This window comes from Leuresthes tenuis, unplaced genomic scaffold (assembly GCF_036924035.1).
Source record: "Leuresthes tenuis unplaced genomic scaffold, fLeuTen1.0.hap1 SCAF_24, whole genome shotgun sequence".
NCBI classification, from domain to species: domain Eukaryota; kingdom Metazoa; phylum Chordata; class Actinopteri; order Atheriniformes; family Atherinopsidae; genus Leuresthes; species Leuresthes tenuis.
In genome coordinates, this window is record NW_027325378.1 from 23,815,266 (window position 1) to 23,840,132 (window position 24,867).

Below are 24,867 nucleotides of genomic sequence, written 5' to 3' on the forward strand. Positions count from 1 at the left end.
CCCGATGAGTCTGGAGAATGTTCCCTTTGCTGTATCTTGGTAAAACTGATAATAATGTATGAACAAACTCTTCCATTTCATTTGCCAGCAATTTCACATTCCTCATGATGATTGAGAGAAGAAATTAATTTTAAACTCTTTCTCCTTGATTTCCACTGTGCTCCAGCTCTGTCCACAATGTTTCTTCTTCAACTTTTCTGGATTAGGGATCTTACTTGCCTGTTAATTGAGCTCAGTCAGCACCTCCCACATCTAAACAACTTTACTGGTGGCAGTGCAACTAATCATAACAGATGCAAAAAAAAAAGTGCCATTAATGCCAATACCAATGCCAAAAAAAGACTTTAAGCAACAGGGCTTCCCAAACCTGTGTAGAGAGATATTTAAAAAAAAATCAGTCTTAACAGCAGAAGAAGAAAAAGGCACGATAGACACAACATGACCTGATCTACTGCAACAGGCTGCTACTTATTCAAGTAAGCAGAAATAATAGACTTGATGTCAGTCTTAAGAAACCTGAAATATGATGACAAGCAGAGATCATCATGCTGTAACTCAAGGAGAAACCTATCCAAACAGACCACTGCTCTGAAAATGAGAAATAGCTGAACCACATAGTACATGTGCTGTAAATACACACAATCCTTGCAAATAGAAAACTGCATCTGCTTTGAAAGACATTAGGTTGAGGAAATGTGTGCACCTTACACTATATCATGCTGCCGTAAATGTATTCTTCCCCAGCCTTTATCCTCCATCCCATAATTGTGTTGTTCATTTATCTTTGGGTGAGTATAGAATTTTAGGATACTGGAGATGCGGTAGATTGACTGATGAAAGCTTGAGTGATGAAAAAATTTAGGCCTGTCTTGTGATTTCTGGAATTCAATCTAACATCTGGCTAGTAAGTTAGCTACTGAGAACACTCAGTGTTCAAGTTAAATTTGTTTGGTCTGCAGTTTAATGACTAAAAGTATGTTTTATGAAATGGGGCCAAAAGTATAATGGATGTCTGCATTTAGCAGGAGGGAAGGAACCCATTTTATCTTTGCAATAAATGGTAGGACATGGCAAGTAATCCTTTGGTTAAAAAACTGCTCAGTAGCCTCTTAGAATAAATGTTTATTTTAATTGAAGGGACGCAGACAGAGGAAGTCATATTTATGTAATTAGTCACGAAAAGTTAGTGATTTCTGCCACTCAGTGTTTGGAACAGCTACAGTTACAACCTCATGATTCAATACACTACCTCCAAAATGTTTCTTTAGTGCTTGACTTTGAGTTAATGGAGACGTGTCAGTGAAGAAGGCATAAACCTCCTGATCTGTTGCTCTGTTTGTTTGTTTTTTGTATCCACACAAATGTTTATCTCCTATGTGTCACCCATTTAAGCATATCTGAATTAGGTTATCTGAAATTTACACCACCTGCACATCAGGAATGTCTATGGCTTCACATCAACTGTACAGGCGAATGGGGGACAAGCAAACTTCATATTACTCCTAGACGTTGAACGTCTTTATAGAGGATCTGAGTTGGGTCACACTGATAACTTTTAACAAGGCCATGACAATGCCAGTACAGACTAAGAGAGGTCTTTGTTATAATGTGCATATTATTCCTTTTATTGATCTGATTTCATTTTACATCGTGACATTAACCTTACTTTTTGTTGCAACATTTTCAGCCTTTCTTCATTTCATAATAAGACTTCTCTGATATTTTGCAGAACTTTCATTTTTCACATGGAAGACCTCAGGCCAAGGACATCCTATTCAGTAGTCCATAGAGGTCAATTTAGATGATGTCCCAAAGATTTACCTTAATTTACCACTATGGGATGTCTCCTCATTTTCCACCCTGTCAAATACTTGAGGTATTACAAATCTGTCCCAGGGAAACAGAAAATGGGCACCTAGTTCCATCTCAAAATGAGATGCTGGACAGTAGACAGTGTGGGTTCCTGAATTTCCAGTTCATCCCTGAAACTGTTCTGTCACTGTCACATTTGCTAACAGAGCTGTATCCAGACTAGAAATACAAGACTGAATTCTAACCGAATTGCCTATATCTTTCCACAATTTCTGGATTTTTTACCTGAACATTTCTAAGATCTGTCCAAATTCACATTTAATGGATCTAAAAATCTGCCCTGTCTGTTACTGTCAAAGCCTCTTTGTGTCAAATTGATGAACTTCCCCTGTAATTCAGAAAGCCTTTTGGTTCCTCTTCAGATGATGCTAATGTCACTATAGCATTTTAACAATGAAACCACTTCATTATTACAGGCACATTTGAAGAACAGACTCAGAGGTACCATCTATGTTTAAATGACCCTGACAAGAGACTTCACTGGGGGATGAAAATGAATGAAGGGTGAGTCCTCAAAAAAAAAAAGACTTGCAATTCCAAATAAGAAAAGCAGGGAAAATCCAGACCAATTTTTTTATTTTTATTATTTGCTTTGAAAGTTCTTTAATTACATAGATTATCACCCCAAGACATTTAATATTTTGGCTTATCAGCATGATTTGATTTGTTATCATATATTCATTCATGCATTTTAAGACAGTTGCACTTCTCTTAACAAGTTTAGATGAGGACGATTTAGGTCTAGTAATGATTTAAAACAATTGTGAGATTATTTCAAACTAGTGATGTACACAAGAAATTGTAAACATGATTTAATACAAAAGCAGTATCCACAAAAGGCTGCGAGGACGGGAGGGGAGCTTCGCAGAGGATCTAAAGTATGAGAAAATTATTCAACTTTTTAACAACAAAGTTCCTCAAAGGAAAAAATGAAAGGGATTTGCATATTTCTACCTCTACATTACATAACATTATGAAACAATTCAAGGAATCTGGAGTGAATCCAGTGTGTGAAGATAATGGGCATGAACATAAGCTCAACACCTGTGACCTTTAATCCCTCAAATTGCACTGTCATTCATTAAAAGCTCATGTGGGAAGCATTTGTCAAGCAAAACAAGATGCCATTTAAAACTTTAAAACAAAAATAAATAAATAAGAAAAAAAGCCTTATGCTGCCCTTGTCCAGAGGCAGTGTCAACGTCTCTGGGCTCAGAGGCATCTGGGATGGACTGTACTATGGTCAGAGAAATAAATGTATTTAGATCTTTTTTGGGAAAAAAATTATCACCAAATATGAAATACCAAATATGGACCAAAGATGAAAAAGGTGAAAAAACTTGTATAAGCAACAAGTACAAAAGCAAGGATTCACCCCACACCATGTGATGGCTTGAGGTTGTATTAGTGCCCTTGCCAAAGCTATTCACCCTCTTATGATAGCAGCATTAATGCAGTGAGATACACTGAGATCTTGGTGCAATACATGCTGCATTGAGAATATATTTTTCATGGCATGTCCGTGCATTTTTCAACAAGACAATGCAAAAGCACATTCTGCCTTTTTACCGCCCTGATTGCAGAGAGCTTTGAAACTAAATATGCAATCACATAATACAACATCACTATCTTCAGTGCCAGAAGTGTCATAAGAAGGCATGACAACATGACAACATGACGAAAGCTTCTAAATTTTCTGGAATATTTTGCAGGCCTGAAAAGCAAGAATAGATGTATATTAACAATTAAATAAAGCTGAAGAGATAAAACATGACCCAATCTGAGTTCATACTGTCTGCTGTCTGCTCACAATTTTTTCTGGTTTAGGATTGTATGAGAAGTCAATCATAGGCTCAGTAACAGAGACAAAATTAAATGGTCATTCAATAAGTAAAGTTGTCCAGCAAGGCGACTACTGAAAGGGTGGCTAATGTGCCAAATAACTACCCAGTCATACACAGTGTTTCTCTTTGCATTGTAAACCCCAGATCTCCATTCCTTCTTTTCCTCTAACACTCCTTCCATGCTCTCTGCCTATAGTAAGTACTTTCCCCTTCTTGGCAGGTTGCCTGATGCTACAAGACTTTGATCTACTGCAACCTTTTAACAAATTTTCCATTTCCTGGTGGAGCTTAAAGGATCGAAGGAGTCTGGGGAGGACAGGCACCCACGGAAGGAGACAGAGAGGGTGAGACAAATTGGCAATGAAGTGAGGATTGAAAGGGTGGAGGTGGAAGCCAGAAACAAAAAACAGGTCGGCATCAAAGCAGACTCATTTTTTTTAAACCCTTCTCTCGCCACCTCCTCTCTTTCCTCCCACTCAGTTTCTCTGGGAACATTTAGCCACTATGGCAACATTTCAGGGTTTGCTGTTTATTGGAAAGCTGTCTGCCCACATTGACACATCATTTCTTTTACTTTCACAACACACTCAATGGGAAATTAGCTGATTGGATCTTCCCCCATATGTTAACAACTAGGCCTTTACAAGAAGTTTGCATTGGCATCAAACAATCCTGCTAATTCAGTGCTTCATTTTGTGGTTACTCAGTAAAGTGTGACATATTTAATGTGTTGAAAGATTCCTAGTAGGAGTTGGTACACTTAAACTAAAAAAACTAAAAAAAACTTTTGGAAAAGTTACTTCTTCCTTAGAAGTTTCAGCTGTCCACTGTCTCAGGAGAAAAATCCTGACTTTTATAGGTAGGATTTTAATTTGCAGAAAGTATTTAATTCCACTGATAGTAACATACCCATGTTAAAAATAAAATGGTAAAGCTGTGGTAAAATAAATCTATCATAATAAAATGTATTTGTGTAAAAGAGGAATGGCAAATATGATATGACTATTATACATTTGAATCATATCACCCTATAGATATAATTCTACTCAGCTCATAGTCGTTGTTGACAACTAGTATATTACTATAATCAGCAATTATAGAAAAACTTACTTGACCATCCACTGTTGGATTCTGCTTTAGATAAACCAAAAAAAGAATATTTTTTTAGCCATCCCGATTTATTTGTTATAACCAGCAGTTCACAAATCAGTCTGCACCACTCAATACATTAGTTAGTGAATCAAGTGATTCAGTGCTGTGTGAAACTGAGGGAACATCCCAACGTCCTCTAGTTTGGTGTACATTTTCAAGTTATTATGTTGTTTTGCTATTATTGTGTCATTACTCATTAGCATTGTTTTCACTACAAGGAAGTTGCTGTTTCCAGAAAAATGACGCATATTATCCGCCCAGCACTGAACAGCAGACGGACACAAAGTCAGTGGGTGAACAAAATTGTGGGACAATTATCAGCTAAAAGAGACAAATAAAAATTTTTTTGAGTTTTTTTTTTTTTTTTGTCAGGAGTTGAACAAAAAGTTGTGCAGCTATCTCTTCACAAAGCTAGTACTGTGAAATAAATATTCACCTGTTGATTCTGACCTTTGTGCAAAAGCACAACCAGGTTATTTACCTGTTTTTTGAAGAGCAGAAACTCTGCTGGATTCTACCACTTATTTCTAAAGTTTTTTGCAATGGCATCACCCATTTGACTTTTATTCCTCATTTGTCACTGGTGTCTTCTCTGGTCTTACTGGAATTAACAGGCGAAACCTTTTCCAAATAGACATGATGGATGGTGTGACCCTTCTTTTTATTTGGCCTGAAGTGACAAAATAATTATCAAATGTTCCTCCTTACAATGTATTTGGCTCAAGAAGGAGAGGAGGCTCTTATCTCTCAAGACAGATATACCCCAGTGGGGTACCATGCTTCTCACAATTTGTCAAAGTAAAAGTGTTAGAATCTGCATTATTAATTTCAAGCAGGGGAGCTGGAGTCTATCTCAGCTGCCATTGAGCAAGAGTTGGGTAACACCCTGTACCGGTCACTGGTCCATCACAGGGTCTGCTTTCTGGTCTGCTCAGATTAAATTATTAGGTGTGTTTCACTGACATTACTCATGCCCACATTACCACAAATAGTCCAAGTTCAGCCTCTCAGTTGAACTACAATATTGGTATTTTCTGTCATTCTTCTAAGTTATCTTGTGTCTTAATGACTGCATTCTAACTACATGGAGGTATAGATAACACCCCTCATCATCTTAAAAAAAGTCACTCCACCAGCACTCTACAATCCCCAAATGATCCCACACAATTAATTACTGTTCGGGTGCTAAAAGAGGCTGCAGTCCCCTGCCACCACCCACAGGGCCTTGTCTAACTTGTACTGGGCCTAATGTCTCGTGGTGAGGCTCTATCGTGTCCTGCTCAGAGGGGGGTTGTGTTTGTCCCAGTCATCTGAGACGCCCCCAACCTCTCCCTTTCCCTGCTGTTCTGCTGCATGAACTGTCTCTTAAGACAAGATAACAGATGATAGCCCCACTGATGCATCAGTCAACGCCTGCTGCGAAAGGCTGTTGTTTGGTGGATGGATACAAATGGTCCTCCCCAGATAACGGTTTTCTTTTTTATCATGTTTTCTTATTCTTGCTAAAGCCAGACATGGCCATCAAACAGGCCTGGGGTAAAGGTTGCAAGAGCACCTCCTTTTTTTGCTCTCGTCATAGGTGTTGGAAATAAAATAAGGTTGGTTAAGCATGTTTATCAAAAGTTCATAGGTGTGAAGCAGGGAGCTCTTCACGGTAGGGATGTGAGTCTCCTCATCCTTGTGGTCAGACTTTGGCACAATCTAAGTATCCAAGGTGTGATTAACCCAGTGAGACTTCTCAAATACACACACAAACTGCAATTAAAGGCACATCGTGCTGACATCAATCAATTAGTGAATCAATCTTTATTTATATAGCACTTTCTCAGGAAAAGAATGGCCCTCAGAGTACTTAACAAAGCAAAAATAAAAAAAATAAAAATTTCTAATAAAAACAAAAAAGAGACATTTTGAAAATGACCACTGATAAAAGTGATACAAGTAAAATATTAATGAAAACAGCAATAAAAAAAAAATTATACTGACAAGTGCACAAAAATAAAATTATATTTTGTAACAAGCCTGAAAACTGAGAGCTCTGCCTTCCATTTTGACCTGGAAATTCTGGGAACCATAAGTAAGCGAAGTGAAACGTTCTCGTGGACTTTAATAATAAAATTAGTAATTTAAGTAATTTAATGTAAGACGGAACAAAGCAATGAAGAGCTTGTTATTGTGGTAAGGAGTTTCACAAGAAGCCAATGTCAGGCGGCCAAAATGAGAGACTGTCATCACTCATGAAGGTACCAGCCATGGCATTTTGATCAGCTAAAAGATTGTCAGAGAATTACTCTAAGATGACATTGCAGTAGTCCAGCCTTGACAAGATAAATGCATGGACCACTTTCTCAGCAATACTTTGAGATAGGATGCCTCTGATTTTGGTAATGTTACATAAATGAAAGAAATCCGCTACGGAAACTTGTTTAATATGTGCAATAAAAGGCAATTCCTGGTTAAAAAATCATTTCAAAGTGCCTCATGATAGAACTACAGGCCAAAGTAATGCCATCCAGTTTAACTATATGGTTTGAAAGTGAATAACTGATGTATCTCACCGAGGACAATGACTTCAATTTTGTCTGGGTTCAAAATCAAATAATTACAGGACATCCAGGCTTTTATATGTCTAAGACAAACATGCAACTTGAGTGATTAATTAGTTTCAGCAAGCTGCAAAGAAATAGAGATGATTGTCATCAGCGTGCTTTCATGCAGTATTATACAGCTGATAATTCTCGTGTCCTGCAAAGAGTTTTGTGAGTAATCCTGTTTTTTCTTAGTTTCCAGGATTTTTCTATCTGTCTGGATATCTGGATCACCTGTTTATCTGAAACTTCCAAGCCTGGATCAGAGCAGCCATGACATTGCAGTTTTCCAAACATTGATCAGTAATGTGCACTGGGGCTTCCTGAACCATTTTCTTCTCATCTATCTTGATGATATACTCATGCTCTCATTTTTGGCAGATCTTGCAACTTCTGCTTGGAAACTCTTTAGAGAGGCGAAGAAGTGTGAATTCGATGTGAAATGAGCTGGGTTCATTGTTTACATCATTCACAGCAGGCAGATGAAGACAGATCCTGAAAAGGTCAAAGTAGTGGCTGAACTCATAAAGAACCCCAGAAATATCACAAAACCTTTAACCACATTGACTTCTGCCATATTGGTATTGTACAACTAAGGTAGCCAAGAGCGTTCGCTGAGTTAAAGAATTGCTTCATTACTACCTTCCTCCTGGTTCGGTCAAATTTTTCAAAGCATTTTATTATTGAGGTTGATGCCTTGGATGTGGGGGGTGGGGGCCATCATGTTCCATTGATGACCAGCCACTACGTCTATATGCTTCGTCTTCTGTGAGATCTCAGGTTTTGTAGTGGCGTCACTCTTCTTACTTTGCCTTTCATCCTGGCATTCAGCAAACTCTTCCACCCTAACCCAGAAACATTTTTGTTGGCCTTCTGTTACCTCAGATACACACTCGTCTGTCTTAGCCTGCTGTATTTTTTCAAGAGATAAGTACTTCCACTGCTGGATTGCTACAACGTCTGCCAATCCCTAAATTGACATGGTTCCATATCTCACTGGATTTAGACATTGGATTACTCAAGTTTCAAGGCAATACCGTGGAACTCACCATAGTAGATTGGTTGCCATTCATTCAGGAAAATGCCATTCATCCAGGAAACTGATACCTACTGGTTCATTCATGTGTTATAAGTCCATTGGCTTTCTATTTGAAGCTTCACAAGACTATGTGTATACATCCCACCTTCTGTGGTGTGCAACAAAAGCCTGTCGTTACCTTCCCCCAAATATAAGGTGCATCCATACATATATATAATGTGAGTAAGCTACTACACGTAGCTTACACTGATTATGGTTGTGAGGTAATCAATAACTGCATGCTAGTATCTCATTCAGAGAAAGATGTAAACCAGGTTAAAATCAGAATCGCCTTGAATGTAAAAATGGCCACTGTTATTCATGATCATGCTTGGCTGTGTTGTTGCTTTGGTTTCTGAGTCTTAGGTGGGGCTGGGCAGGTTTCCCGGGAGCCCTGGGTGGAGTCTGGATTGCTCCTGCTGTCATACCTGCTTCTCATCTGCCATCATCAGGACACCCTTATAGGAGCTGCAGAAGCAACCAGTCTTCGCCAGACTGTCTCACAATCTTTGTGGTAATTAGGTCGACTCCAGTGTTTCTTCATTGCAAGTTTGTCTAAGGTCTTATCTTGCCTTTGTTTCTCTCGTGTTCATCTCCCTCGTCCATTCTCCATGTTCTGGTTTCCTCATGTCTGTAATGCCGTCCATGGTAGGATTCCTCTCATCAGCCTGTCCACTTAGCTGCCTGCTCGCCCCACTGCTGACTCGAAACCTTGCACCACAGTCAGCACCCTTCTCTCCATCTTGGATTCCCTCTGGAAAATAAGTAAGGACAAACCAACTACTTTGGACAATTCACCAACCTGGAAAATCCCTCTAAAATTCTTCCTCGTCCTGCTGGATTCAGCTCTCCCTTCTCATATTAATAAATTCGTATTACTCCGATTCTCCTAGAATTCTATGTCTGCTCTCGAGTCCGTATTTTCAGGCGGCTAGTCACCTAGTCGTGACATCTATTGCTATTTTTTGCTTTTTATTACAGTTTAAACTTCCTGCCTTTTCCGTGTCTACATTTGGGTTCCCCCAATACACCACTCACCATGACAGTGGTCAGAGCATCATTAATAAGAAGATGTAACAAAGAAAAATAGAAATTATCATGACATGATGTGTGTTTATAATAAAAGCAGCACAAAATGAACAGCTGTGTACAATATAAGCTTTATACAGAATGAAAATCATTTCAGAAATATCATGGTTTCAACAACATACATCTTCATACAAATACAGTATATTTATATATTATACATTTCTAATATATGGATGTGTCCCAAGCAGATCTTATAGTGCATATCCTTGCACAGTGCTAATGTTTAAACCACTAGCCAAGAGGAAGAAAAGGAGATTTATGCTTTTCTCTCTCAATCCCCCACTAAAATCAAATAAAAAAACACTTGTGTTGCACTACCAGCACCTCAGGGCAAAAGAAAGCTTTGCACATGTGCTTTGAATACAGAACAGAAGCTGCAGTAATGGGTGTCAGAGCATATGGGAGGTGGTCTGGCTATCCCACACAACACACAAATATGTTGTGATAATATATACCCACCCACGCACATATTCCTTGGAGAGACACATGTTCAAGGAAAGACCTGAGCTTCTGAGATCAGCATGCCTCACACCATGCATCATGCAAGTGAAGCAGTCATTGTCTCCCCAATTACATCTTCCAGCCTGTGTCTTTTCAATTGTTTTCTCTAGAATGTTTCAATAATTTTTTTTTGCTTTTTTTCTGAAAGTCACTTTCTCTTGCTGGGCTGTATATGGGTGAACTATGTGTTTAGGAGACAAAAGGGAGAATTGTTGTCCTATAGTATGGAGATGTCTGGTTTAACAGTTTATCATTACTCGGCTTGTGTGTAGCTGGTAACGAGCTCTCATCCAGATCAGCTTTATGCAGAACGGTGAAGTGATTGGAAGGATGCCATAATAATGTCACAACTCATCTTTATTTTCTCTCGAGAGGCAGCAAACATTGCTTACAGCTGTTCAGCAACCAAAGTAGGACTTACAGTCATTCGTCTGCATAACTGTGTGGGAAACTGTAATAACATCAGACTCCAGCCAGGCTGGCCACTACGTACTCGCTACACTAACCGCTTTCACATAAAACAACAAAACAATTTCTTCCGGTTACATGGTCTATGTCACACACAAAGGGTTAGAGAAGAAATTAAGAAGAATTAGAAGAAATTAATGTGTTTTGTTATTGTGTTATAAATGTACTATTTACCTCAGATAAATCCAGTCCATCACAGGGCCACAGAGAGACAAACAACCATACACACGCTCACACTCCTTCCTAAGGAATATTTTAGAGACACCAATTAACCTAACATGCATTATTTTGGACAGTAGGAGGAAACCAGAGTACCCGGAGAGAACCCACACATACACAGGGAGAACATGCAAACTCCACACAGAAAGGCCCCAGCTGGGAGTTGAACCTGGAACCCTCTCGCTGTGAGGCGACGTGCTAACCACCAACTGAAAGCGCTTATTCGTGTTTAAAAGCCTTATCTTACACAATTAAAACTGATACGGACGTTCACCTTCCAGCTGGACATAAAACGACCCTTGAGTGGTTTATGGGGCAATGCTATTGTGCACTGGAATGGGCTGGTCAAAGCCCAAACCTTAATCCAACTGATAATCAGTTGGTATGACCAGCGAATTGACCCAACTTGTAGGAGCAGCAGCTGTAATTCCTTCAAATGGTGACTTTACAAAATACTGAACTGGGTAGGTGGAGTTGGGTTGGGGGGAGTTAAGAATTCAGTTTTTTATTTCTAGTTTACTGAAAAAAAAAGATTGCATTTTGCATGATAAAGGTTGTTGACATGTTGTGTGAATCAAATGATAAACCTCTCCCCCCAAATATCCTTTTTTATTCCAAGTTGTAAGACAACAACATAAGAAAAAATGCCATGGGATATAAATACTTCTACAAACCACTGGGCTTGTTGAAAATATATTCATCATTTTTCGCAAAAATACTTTGTTTGGAAGTTTTCAAATTCACGATACACAAATAAGATGGATGTGTGTGTTCACTATATGTACCAAAAGCTGAGGAGAGTCGATAAAACATTTTGGTAACAGTAATGAGCTGCAGGCATCCTTAATATTTAGTTATGCTTCAAAGGGATGTGGTGGCGAGCTAGCATACCACACTGTTCATGCATTTACATAGCACAGATGATGAGTGGTATCATGAGAGAGCTGTATTTGGTACTAGAGTAAGGGTTTGATCTGACTTACATTATGCAAAATCAAAAAACACTGAAAAATCATTACACAAATGATCAGCCATCAACGCCCTACAGTTACTCAACAGTTACTCCCTAGCTGAAAGCATCAGGAACACATCCAGAGAGCTGTAGTAAAACTATTCTTCATGAAATGCAGCCATTATTATGTGTATATACACATACTACTGTAAGTGAAATAATAGGTGCCGTAACACTAATATGCAGAATAGACTATAATAATAACAAATCTCCACCAGACAAAATCTCTGGCAACTACAAGGCTTTACAATGTACTCGTTTAAGTTTATTTTTCAGATCATTTTCAACCATATTCCCCAGCCATATTCATTGGCAAGCTTAGTATTCTGTCAATCGTGAAGGATCAAACCATCAGTGAAAACAGTTTGTAGACTTGTGAAGGATTTATACAGCTGCTTTGAATGTGAAGACTTGCACAGCACCAGTGATATTGTTGAGGTGAGGTGTCTGCTCAGAGCCCAGAGGTTTAAAACAGACAACTCTGCATCCTCTCAATCAAAGCCTAATTACAGTCTTGATTTCTGGAAAGCAGTATTGAAAAACAGTGCTGCAATAACTTTACTGACGCTGGAGCAGTTTTATTTCATCAGGCCATGACAGTCATTGTTTATTCATTTACGTTTGACTTTTTATGTATTTATTTTTGGTGCATGTGTGTGTTTCTGAATGGGCGTACAGTGGCTATATCTATAATTTTGTTTAAATTAGACCTACAATCTAAACAACAAATCATACTAGTGTATGTTTTTACTTTCACCCCAATGCTTCAGACCAACATGCACTAATAAGACAGGGATAAAATCTTTTCATGTCTCTTAAATCAAACATTTTAATGCTTATTGGCAAAGGTTAGCAGGATAATATATTAGTGATGTGCGATACCACTAATTTTATTCCGATCCAATACCAACTTAAACCAAAGATGATTTTGTTGATACCAATACAGATACTTTTTACAAAAGCTTAATGTTTTAAACGTAGGGAATTTTCAAAATTCCAAGTGTTTCAAGCTCTAGTCACCCAATAACACCAAAACTCAAATTATCTTCCTTATTCTTTATATAGAGCATGATGAAAGGAGAAATCGAAACAAAATGTTCTACTGAGAACCTGCACATTGATTTTAAATTATGACAACGGACCTGCAGAACGAGCATGTACCCCAAACCTACATCACATGTAGTACTGTTTTTATTTTCAAATGTAAAAAAGCTCAGACACATGACTGCGCCTTCGGTCAGCCATTCTCATCCCACCAAAGTAGCTGCCGTGTGTCTGAAGAAGGGGGGCACTGAGTATTTCAAGTATTTCAAAGTCATAAAAGGTTCTAAAATGACATATGTAATATTTTATTTTATTCCTATTTCTAGTTTTCACTCCATTTTCTAGAACATCAGATTGACAAAAGGTAGTCTTCATGACAGTTTTATTCAACACTTTTTAGGTGCAATAAGATGTATGTAAGCATGAAAATGTAGTGGACATTGTGTCACTTTCTTTCAGCAATGAACATATAAAATTGCAATATCTTATAATTATAAGAAATAAAGACAAGTTTGAAAGAGCATAACATGGAACAAAGTGTTACTCTAAAGTGAACACAGCAATGGATTCATGAGATGGACTCAGGCCACAGAAGGAAGAGGATGTTGACTAGTGCTGCTGCTGATATTCTCATCATGGCAGCACAACAAAAGGCCTTGAGCTCCAGATTCACAGTTGCACGGGTTTACCACTGCAGGAACAGAGAGCATCTAGCACCTTAACAAGGTGTAAGATGTAACTGAGATATGTTGCACTGAAGTGCATAAACAAGTGTCATGCTGGAATACATCTCTAAATGTGACTACAGATTTTAAGTGTCACACTGAAATGAAGGTGCTGGTCAGCCACTTAATACAAATTGGTGGTAAACAAGATATCAGCAACAGAAGTTGTGACAAGAAACCGTGGCAGAATAAAAGAGATGATTAAGAAGTACCAGGGCCAGTAGGAACAACTGGAGCATATGTGGAAGGTGAAGTCCAAAAAATGGTCCCTTTGAGCGTAAGTGGCTGTGACTCCATCAGTGAAAGTGTGACTCCAGCACATTCTGGGTGCAATATCTGAGGTGCTGTCCAAGTAAGTGCTTTGATACTGCACAAAATTCCCAGGTTACTGATCAAGGACATTAGATTTGGAAAGATATGCACCTCCTCCCAAACAGGGGGTGGTGAGCATCTTCCCAGTGTCCATTGTTTCCCTCATTAAACTTCATAGTTACTGTAACATTTAGCGTTTAGCTTGAAACTGCTGCAAAGCAAAATAAAATGAATTCAACTCCCTATCTTTTAGGGCCCATTAGTGACGAGAAAACAATATTCCATATCGAACTCAGGAAATATATCAACGTACAGTTAAATAGTTATCATTGATCATTGGAATAGTAACTTAGTGTATGCAAGTTTGAATTACTGTCACAGTGGAGATGGACTGTATATCCTTTCACACAAACAAGTTGCCTCCTAAGATTTACTGAAGCATCTTGCCCAAAGCCTTGCCTTCCTCCCTGTCTCATTGGTGCCTGTTTCCACCCCCATCTCTTGTATTTCTGCCTGAGACTCAAACACGTAGCATTTATTTATTTCTTGTTGGAGATTCATTACTTGTTGCTGGTGTACTTTGAATGGCTGGTGTGGGCTTAATAAATTCAGGCTCTCTTCTCCCGCCTACTTGCCAGCTTTCCACCTCAGCTAGTCCAGAGAGATTTTGTGTAGCTGTTTATGTATGTGTGTATTTGCAAATGGGGTTTCCACTTTATGAAACAAAGCCTTGTGAAAAGAACCACCACATGTTAGTTGAGGACTAACAGAGTGCACACAAACACCATTCAGTCAGGAAGTAGCAGGACAGGTTTAATAATTCTTTTCAGCTGGGTTGAGCTTATTCTTATTTCAGTCATGTACAGTAGGATGCATTTTTCCATCTCCTCTGATGCACCATGCCTTTTTTAAAAGGAAAAAACATCTTAAGTGAGAAAATAAATCAATTTTTGTCAAATTTAGAAATTTTATTTAATTTTTTTGCTGTTTCCATCAACTTTTTCTTAAGTGCAGTTTCAGAATATGTTTAAAAATAACTTTGATGAAAATATGACCAATACTAATTTCTCATTAGAGAAATTTGAGCTTATGACTCAAATTTGACTTGGGCCAAGCCCCAACAACAACCTAAAACCAGCAATAGGAGTCTCTATCCAGACTACAGATTTCACTTCCAATTGGGGAAACAGGTGTATGGAAGGTTTGTCACCCATAATACTCACTTTGTTTGGTGTATTGTTGATCCCCAGTATGAACAACTTACCTTTTTTCCTTATGACTAGCACAATCACCACACAAGCCTAATTTAAGTGTCGCAGGCAGTGGAAATCTGTCAGTTTAGAATGTTTTTCTTCCATAGACTTTCTACAAACCATACATTTGGTCCAGCTTCTTGGTGTTTTGTTCCAGTTAAATTTTTGGAGGTGAAACAGCCTCTCAAAGATGGATGTGTTGTCAGAGTTGTGCTTTCATTTGTTGCAGTTTCACAGATGGGTGAAAATCTTATCCACGGACACATCACGTTTCTCTGCATTCAACTCTTTGCTGAAAAATGGTTTCTTGATTTCTTGCCTTGCTTGCAGCAAAGCGCTGAACAAAGCAGCACAACCATTTTCCTGATGCATTTTGTTTCTTGGGAACAGTTTTGTTGTCCATCTGATTTGGTTTTTCATAAATCTAAAATAACTACGACCATCTACATAACAGTCCCGTCACACTGATGATGAAATATGTAATAAATACTACTAGACTAGTTTACAAATGTTAATTGTATAACCGATTATTTTGCAAGTGGGGCGATAGATGAGGAGGCTGTGGGAGACAAGGAGTCAGAGAGAGGTCTCCAGTCAGTCACAAGTGATATTGAAAGTGCAGACACACCTGTGCTTATGGTACATGGGGGATGTTGCATTGTGTATATATTGAACACAATGTGACCTGGCCTTGTTTGTAAGTTGCACAAAACGATAAGAACCACTTACAGGGACCACTGTAACAGCAGAGAAATTTTTCAATGGAGAAGGTAAGGGCTATATTTCAATGTCATATTTCAGTTTCAGATGAAAAATAATAATAATGAAATACACTCTATTCATTTGGGCATTACAAAAGCCTGATATATAGATTTTGATCTATGACTGACTATAATGTACAATAGTTAACTTTTTGGAAACAGCTCAATTCAATAGTTAATTAATTACACTAAAAAGTTGCTTACATGACCATTACTTGACCATTACTCGAGTAACAGGTTATTTTGCATGTGATATTGTGTACTCAGTTTCCATAATAAAAATCAATTTAACAACATTTTTCTTGTCTTTAGAGCAACTTCTTCAGGTGCTTTTTTATTCAACATTATTCCTATTTATTGCATAACAACCAGGATCTGAAATTTATTTCTTTTTTAAAGTTTGAATAAACAGGAAATTATATCTTAAAAAAATAAATAAACAACAATATTAACGCTGAGGGTTCATAAATAATCCCCTCAGTGCTATCTTCTATGTTGGATGCTTCTACTTGTTCTACAAGATTGATGGTAGTGTATTGGACCTTGGCATTGTTTCCGCCCTGGAGATCGATGTCATTGATAAACCACAGATTTCAAATAGACGTGTCCCCATAGAATATTGAAATACGGTGGTGTTAGAGAGTTTTTAATATATCAGTCTGGGAGAATATTGAAAAGGACAAGAGATAGACAGATGTGAAGCAACCCTGAGAGACCCTGCTCCCTTTCTTCCATTATCCTTATCAAAGGTGACATATTCACCTCTCTTGCTTCATGGTTCTTGAGATGACTTGTTTTGCAATGGAGCTCAGATTATTCAGATTTACTCAGATTGTAAAAAAAAATATCTTTAGATAAAATCATACATACAATTTTTGACAACAGTCATATAAATCAGGAATAATCAGTTTCTACCTGTTGATCATTGAGTAATCACCAAAGTAGTATTATTTATTGTTCCAGTTTTGTATTGTTTCAGTTACTTGAGGTAAGTACCAAAGTCATACCAGACTATTGCACCTTACTCTGGCAGAGTATCTCTACTTTAACTCGGCTCATAGAATCTTAATTGCTTTTATTGTCTGGACAAACTGCAGTGACAAGTGGGGTTGGAGAGACATCATTTAGGTAATATTTCCATCTGTGATGCAAGTATTACATAATGTGGGCATATCCAGACACTTAATGATGGATTATGAGGTATCTGATCATTCTGCAATCTAAGCACTTTCGTCAGCATTTATTTCTTAATGGATGCCAGGTTTTGCATTGGCGTGCCCCACGTTACTAAATAATGACATCACTACAGGGCTACACTCTTGTTTTTATTTTTATGTTTCCTTTTAACCCTTTAGATCATTTTGATAGTGAAGAACAAAGGATCTAAAAAACCCAAGGTGTTAGTGTAATGGCTCAACTTTGTTATTCCCAGGTCACCTTCTCACTTGCTATGGAGATTGTAAACATCTGTCTCCCGCTGTTTCTATTAAAATTCCATCAATTTGCTCCTATTTGAACGGAGGACAAGTTTGGCCAGAAAGAAGTATGCATACAAGAAAGAAGTATGTCACTCATATAAATCAAGTCAGTGGGCAAGTCCGTGTAGTCACGGCAATCTAAAGACACAGGAGCATTGCTCACTTCTAGAAGTATAACAGCTCTGTTAAAGGACACTGTCTTTGTATGGAGGATATTTGAATTTATAATTCTTTGATTTGTATATTTTAACAATCATGAAAATACTCTACTTTAAGCCTTGGGTTATACACTTCCAGTTTTTGTAATATTTCATCAGAGATATTTAAAAATATTTTAATGGCTCATCTTAAGGCTTCAGATGTACTAAGGGTCAACTAATGTTGAAATAATGATAATAATATAAAAATAAGGAAAGTCGTATTAAAATAATCATTGTGTTTGAGCTTCTCCTGCCACCCTTTGATTACTGCATACTGAAATTTCATTTGTGTATTCATTTATTTTTTGTTTTACAGAGAAGTAAGCTGTGGGAGCTATAGCTACCCATCCTACCTGATGATATTGATATTCTTTGCAGATTTCCCAGGGTGCATGTGAGTGTGCGTTATTTCCCCTTTGTGAAAGGTCACAGGTCGAAAGAAATAGCCATCCCTGATCCAAAGACCAGGGTCTCTCTTGAAAAGCCGACAGCCTCCGGCAGCCTATTTACTTCAGACACGTCTGTTCAGTTCCTTCTTCAGGGTCTTCTTAGAGTAATGTGACTTAGTGAATGTGTGTGTAATGTGCGTGAGAGAGAGAGAGTGTGTGTGTTTGTGCACAAATGTAGACTGTTTGTTAGTGGTCAAGGGAGTGTGATGATCAGGTCAGATGCCATTCATTCAACAACAGTGACTTTCTACCTCCAACAGCTACAACTACCTATTTACAGTACCAACAATATGGCCAGCTTTCAACTGCTTTTAAAACTTCCTTCCTGCTTTTCAGTTATAGTTCTTGTGTTTAAACTGAAACTGTATCAAAGCTAAATGACTAGGAAATAAAATCTAGATTTAAATTTTAATTAAACTAATAGACTGGGGATTCAAATTCATCTTAGTCGCCTCAACAGTTCCACATCATCTCATGCATTTTGGATGTTAATAAATATCAACAAAAGTAAATAAATATGTACATAAAATATTTCATAATTTAATTTAATTGAGGAATGTTACATTATTGTTTTCTGAGTGTTTCTTCATGTATATACTGTATATATGTAGTAATCAATAAGATTTCTTCCAGTTTGACTTTGTTCTGTGATGCAGTTCTTCTCAAAAGGAAAAGCAGTATCCTGTCAAGATAGTCACTAAAGGTTTTTGGATCTCTGTTATAGTTGTCTCATGTCAAAATTTCTTCATCGATTGTTTTCAGTACGCCTAGCATAGACATTTGTGTGGTATTGTGTTTTGGGGCCTCAGCTTTCAGTTTTTCTCCTCAAATACAATGACGCATCTCTCCATTGCTTTTTAAGAAACAGTCTCACCCAAATAACTAAAAATGATCATATCCTCAAAAAACTCTGGTGGTTGGTTATAATTTAATCTATCCGTCAGATAGTAATGACCTTCAGAGAATATAGCCCAGATTATGGGTGACATCTTAAACCTGTGCTGATCTACAAAAACACAGGCTCACAGGATATGTACTGTAACTATGAATCCCTTTACCTGTCCGTGTAAAATATTTAAGGTGTGCTCTTTGGTTAAGATAAAATGGACAATCCATGGTTTGTGCCGATGTCCAATAACAAAAAGCCACTTGGGCTCAGATGGGGGAGGCTGTACCTCTCAATCACTCATCTCGTGGTCACTCTGTCATTGTCCAAATGGGCATTAAAGTCACCCAAGACAACAATGGAATCCCCTGGTGGTATCCCTCTCTAAGAGGCCAGGTATTCTAAACTGCTGTTGTGTGCATAAGCATAAACCACAGTCACAGCCTTACTTCTAGCGACTCAGAAAGACAACAGCGACTTGTGAGTATCCCAATACTTGCCTAAAGCCTCTTTGGACTACTCCTGCAAGTCAAGTCCCTCTCCAGAAGTTTGGTTCCAGAGCCCACATTAGGCATGGAGGTGAGCCTAACTATGGGTAGTTGTTACTGCTTCACCTCACATACGAGCCTCACCTTCATCAAGCTAGTTTGTGGTGTCAGGGATTGGCATGTCCTGAGTCCTGCTTTCGCCTCACATCCGCCTCAAATTGCACCTGACCTTTATGTTTCTTCCTGCAGGTGGTGAGCCCATGGGGAGGTCGCTAAATACTGAGCCCCAGGAGCCAAGGTCCTGTGACCCCATCCCCTTATAAATAAGATCAGTCCATTGCTTAAATATACTGAATGATCAGGTCTTCCATCAACAGATTTTACTTGGCAGTAATGTTTATACTGAAGTCAGATGCAGTATAGCAGCATAGTTATGATGATGACCTGTCAAATCTGTTCTGTATTCAATAGGATTTGAACAATGAGTCAACAATATGAACATAGCCTTAAAGCCACTGTCACCCTCTTCTACCTCCTAAAACTGCCTATTTGCTTCTTGTTAGAACTGACATCATGCATGTGACACATCATGCATATGTGACATATGAGTTGTAGGTCTATCCAAAAAATAAATAAAAAGAAGTGACAGTCGCTTTTGATCAGAATAAATGTCAGTTTAGGCACAGTGGCCCTCCTGAATAATACTGAAACAGCTCTCCTGCAAGTATCACTGAGATCATAGCTATATGTAAACTCCACATTTGTAAAATAAATGGAGCAACAGTAAAGCAACCAAAGTCTTTTCTATAGTAAGTCTAAAACCACTTTACATTGGGTAAAAAACCTGCTCATTGGTTGGAATGAAGCACAAGATGGGTCACATTATAATCTTATTTAGCATAAAGCACAACGTTGGCAGGCATACTGTTAGAGACTTTTAGAAAATGTTTTTTAATAGTTATTCTTGCTCCATATATCTCTCCTCTATACTCATCTGTACGGTTATGCTTGAGCTTTGTGCGCTAACACACAGACTTGCAAATGCAAATACCTGTGGTCTTATATGGACAGGGATATCGTTGCCAGTGAGGCATCTATATCATCTATATTAGCGACTCAGTTTAGCAACTTTCAAAGTTGCTTAAAGTTGGCATTAAACAGATATTTTTAGTAATTTAATTCTTCATTTTGTGTACCTCTAATGTACACTTAAGGTCCAGACTTGAGTCCTTTTACAGTTGGAAGAGCTTAGACCTTAAGCTTCAGTTTTCCTGCAAACTTTTCTCCTTTTCAGGACTGTTGCTGGCCAGAAAAACAATGAACTGCATTTTGCAAGGCTTTTAGGGAGGCTGAAAAAGGTCAACGTGCCCCCTTAACCAAAAACACATTTTCGTGAAGAAATCTCAAAAACAAAAAAAAAGGTCCTGTGCTGCAGGAAGTAGTGGTGGATCCCATATTCCTTGCGGCACTTTTAGAATGGTTGTGGTGGATATCGTGCACACTCCAGCTGGGGCACACAGCTGGAGAATTTAACCATGATGTTTAAGGACATAATACATCATTTTAACACTGCAGATAAGTGAGGAAAGCATGCTATGGGCCCTTTAACGATTATCATACTTTCCAAAACAGTATCTACCAAAAAATCACGTGACCTTTTGAACAAATATGGGCTCTTTTCTGTGGAAGACAGTGCAGAGTGCAAAGTTTGGAGCAGGCAACTTGACAAAGGAGATGTGGCAGTTTACTTGATGCCATCTGTTCAATGAGTATCAGAGCAGACGAGGTGGCAGCAAAGCGGCTGACCTGGATGTGAAAGTAAATGAGAGTGCAAAAGTGCCATTTTATCTCTTTGTCTTATGTATTCTTTAATTTTCCTGCTGGCTGTCAGTCAGGTTTTGGTGTGTTACATTCCAAAAATTCATGAGCATTCATAAACCATGCAAAAGAACTTGGGGTAACAAGGTTACTCTCTTCTGGTGTACTTTTTGTTTTACAGTGGTGTCTATTTCCTTGCTCCCTCTCCTGCTGCTTTGGTTTGAGCTGATCATTTTCTCTTGTGACTCTCTTGTGTTTGTATGTATATGTTTTGTGTGCTTTCTTCTCCATGTGTCAGTTCGCTTTGCGACAAGTGGCTTCTAGTGTTTTTGTACTTTTCATGTTTTTGAATATTGCCTTTTTCCTTGTGATTTTGATACTTACATGTGTACCAAACTTGTTACAAAATTTCTAAGATTTATGCTACTGTATTGAGTCAGATATTTGAGTCCAGACTGCATAGATTTGGTGGAGATGTGGTTCATGAGTGTTGCAATTTTCCACACATGTAGATTTGCAAATGAAGAAATCACTTGATAAATGTTAGTTCTCAAAGACAACAAAAATGTGACATGTGTCATTGTTGTGACTGTGTTTTATTGTTTTTCAGTTATTCAGTCAGCACAGAGAAGCTGGCTGTAGCTGGAAGCATCATCATCACCTTCCCCTCCTGAATGTCTGTGTGGCAGGTCTTGGGGAAGGGTTTGTGAGTAAAACTAACAATATCAGATGCTACATTTTTTGGCGTTTAGCCCAAAACCACAGATTTAATTATTTTTCAATCCAAAGATTACTGAGCAAATGTCAGATAGGTTTGCCTATGACCTACATATCGCTGAAGAATACACAAAAGTGTAGAAATCTGAAATCTCTTTTTTTCTGCATTACTGTGACCCAGTCTCTCACTGTGGATTCCTTGAACCTAAACTGCGCAATCTTAGGCATTATCTTGACGAAGGACAAAGGCACGACAGGAAATTAAAAGTAACTAGTGACTGTGATGAAGCCGGGAGGCGTGATACCATAAAGAATGAAAATGCTAGCAGCACAAATGAGTGGGTTACATTGAGCAAAAGGCTACGACCCTCAGATGACAACCTTTCAGCCATCAAGACATGCATGGAGAAGATATGCACCCGCTGCACAGCCTTGGTTAACAAAGACTCCCCCACAGTTGAAGAAATATTCAGTACCCACGTTTTTTTGGACACACTGGTTTGGTAGGTTTGCTTGCTTCCCTGTTAGTGGTGTATTTACTGGTCTTATACTCCAATATGTTAAAAGTTTATTGTAAGCATATCATCCAACAGAACTTTATTCCATCATATAGAGACCAATATCCTTCTTAATTCAGGTTCTTGTAACCACATTATTAATGGTTTACATTTTGATCAGTACTTTCTGTGGCTGCATTACCCTTAACATAACTTCATGCACACAGTAATTTTACCAAAATTTTAAAAGAAGCAATTGTTTTTGATTGACGATTTTTATGCTTATGCTGTACAAAGAACTAAAGACTATGAACTGATAACATTTGCTGAAACATCTGATTTCCGGCCTTCAGATGTCATGATGAGCTTTGGCATGAGTGAGCTGGTTTTGATTCCAAGGTGATAATAAAGCAGTATGAATCGTGAAAGCCCAGTAGAGGCTAGTGGTATTTCTATATATTCAAAAAGACAGGGAAGCCAATGAGCCTAATCTGACCTAAACCTTTGACAAACTTGCACAGCATTTGTTTGTAAGTTTGGTTAAATCTTTGTTCATCAATATGTTTATGAATTGGATATTTTTGTGCAGAAGAAATTTGTTTTATCCAATAGTTTTTAACTCTCACTTGCAAGACTTTTTTTCTGCACTCTTCGCATTTACACGTCACAGTTGATTTCCTTTAATGGTGAAATTCTCCAAAGCAGTGAGCGCCCACGGGAGCAAGAGTGTGTACGTTATCCACCGCAAACATTTTTGTTGAGAGCTGAAATTATCATGCCACAAAAAACAAGCGATCTGCTACTACTTTTCAGAGCACAGTAGTTTGATTTTGCTACAGAGATGTTTTCAAGAAAATGTGTTTTTGGTTATGAGGGCAAATTGACCTTTTTCAGATACCTTAAAGACCCAGCAGTCATGGATCAGTGGACACAATTTGTTTTTACTGGTCAGCAACAAAGTTGGGGAAATGTTTGATGAAGTTTGATCAGTTTGATGAACAAGAACAAGAACTTCACTGGCTTTCCAGAGAGACAAAAGCTAAAAGTTTAGGCTGTTCCAGCTCTGAGGGGGCTCCTGTCTATGCAGCATGGGTAAGTGAAACTGATCCAAACTTCTGTGTTGTGTGTAGGACTTATATCACGGTTGCAATGAGACAACCTAAGATAAGACAACTAAGGGGACTAATGGTACTTTGTGTTAATACAATTTCATACCAAAACTGAATGTATCCATTCAGTAGGCACAAGCAGGCATTTAACATATTTGCCAAACAAAGACAGTTTTGCTTTTTTAATGTTTTATTAATGTGTTCTCGTAACCTCCGAGTCATCAACTGTAATATTGTGTGTTCACAAGTCACCGTCATCCCGTTCCCCGCCCATTGTCCAAACCTTCAAGAAATTTGACCAAACAGAAGACATTTAGCCAGATCATGTAGTTTTTAGCAGAAATTATCCTTCATTCTGAACTAATTACAAACTGTTTGGAATTATGAAGTTTGCATAGCTAGAGGTGCCCAATATTAGGAATTAAGTGACTGGACATGATCATGCCAGGTCCACTTTAAGGTAAAGATCGTGATTCTCTTAGATGTTTATTGCCAAAAAACAATTACCTTGGTTTTCCCTGGGTTGAAGTCTAAAATAAGAGATCTTCCGGGCCTTAATGCCTCCAAGAGAAGCCTGTAACATCAGTAACTGTTTAGTTTCCTCAGGCTTTATAGATAAATAGAACTTGGTGTCATCAGCATAATAATGGAAAAGTGTCATCTATCCTGCTGATATTGTGTGAACAAAAGTGGTTCAGAACCCTGTCGATTCAAGTTCAGAGCCCCGATGAAGAACTTATTCTGGTAAACCTTATTTACCTGTAGAAATTTGAATCTTTCCAATATCTCTCAATTATTATTGTAATACTTCTTAATGTTAAAAAGATTATATAAAGATTATATCACAATTACCCATCCCAACGCAGTCTTGGCAAACCATACAAACGTGTGAAAAATGAACAGTTTAATAATCTAAAGAACAGAATGTAATTAAAAGATAGATAAAAAAGAGATAATTTGCTTTCATAGATTATGATGAGTCTTGATAATTACAACCATATTTTTAATCTGAGGACACCGATTCTTTGTTCTCCTTGAACTCGTGCTTTGTTCTCAGCAACTATAAAAAAGATCTTTCTTTTGCTGAGCAGTATATTAGCCACTTGATACTCTGGAGGAACAGAGCATTCCTATGAAATTTCTGGCTGAAATAAATAAAATGTAGTGTGGAAAAATAAAGAATAAGAAAATCATTACAAAAATGTTTTAAAAAAACTGTTAAATCGGTCTGAGTCCATTCTTCCAGAAGTGCAGTGTCCTTCACAATAAAGTGGTGCAACATAAAACTTCTACATATGAATTTAACA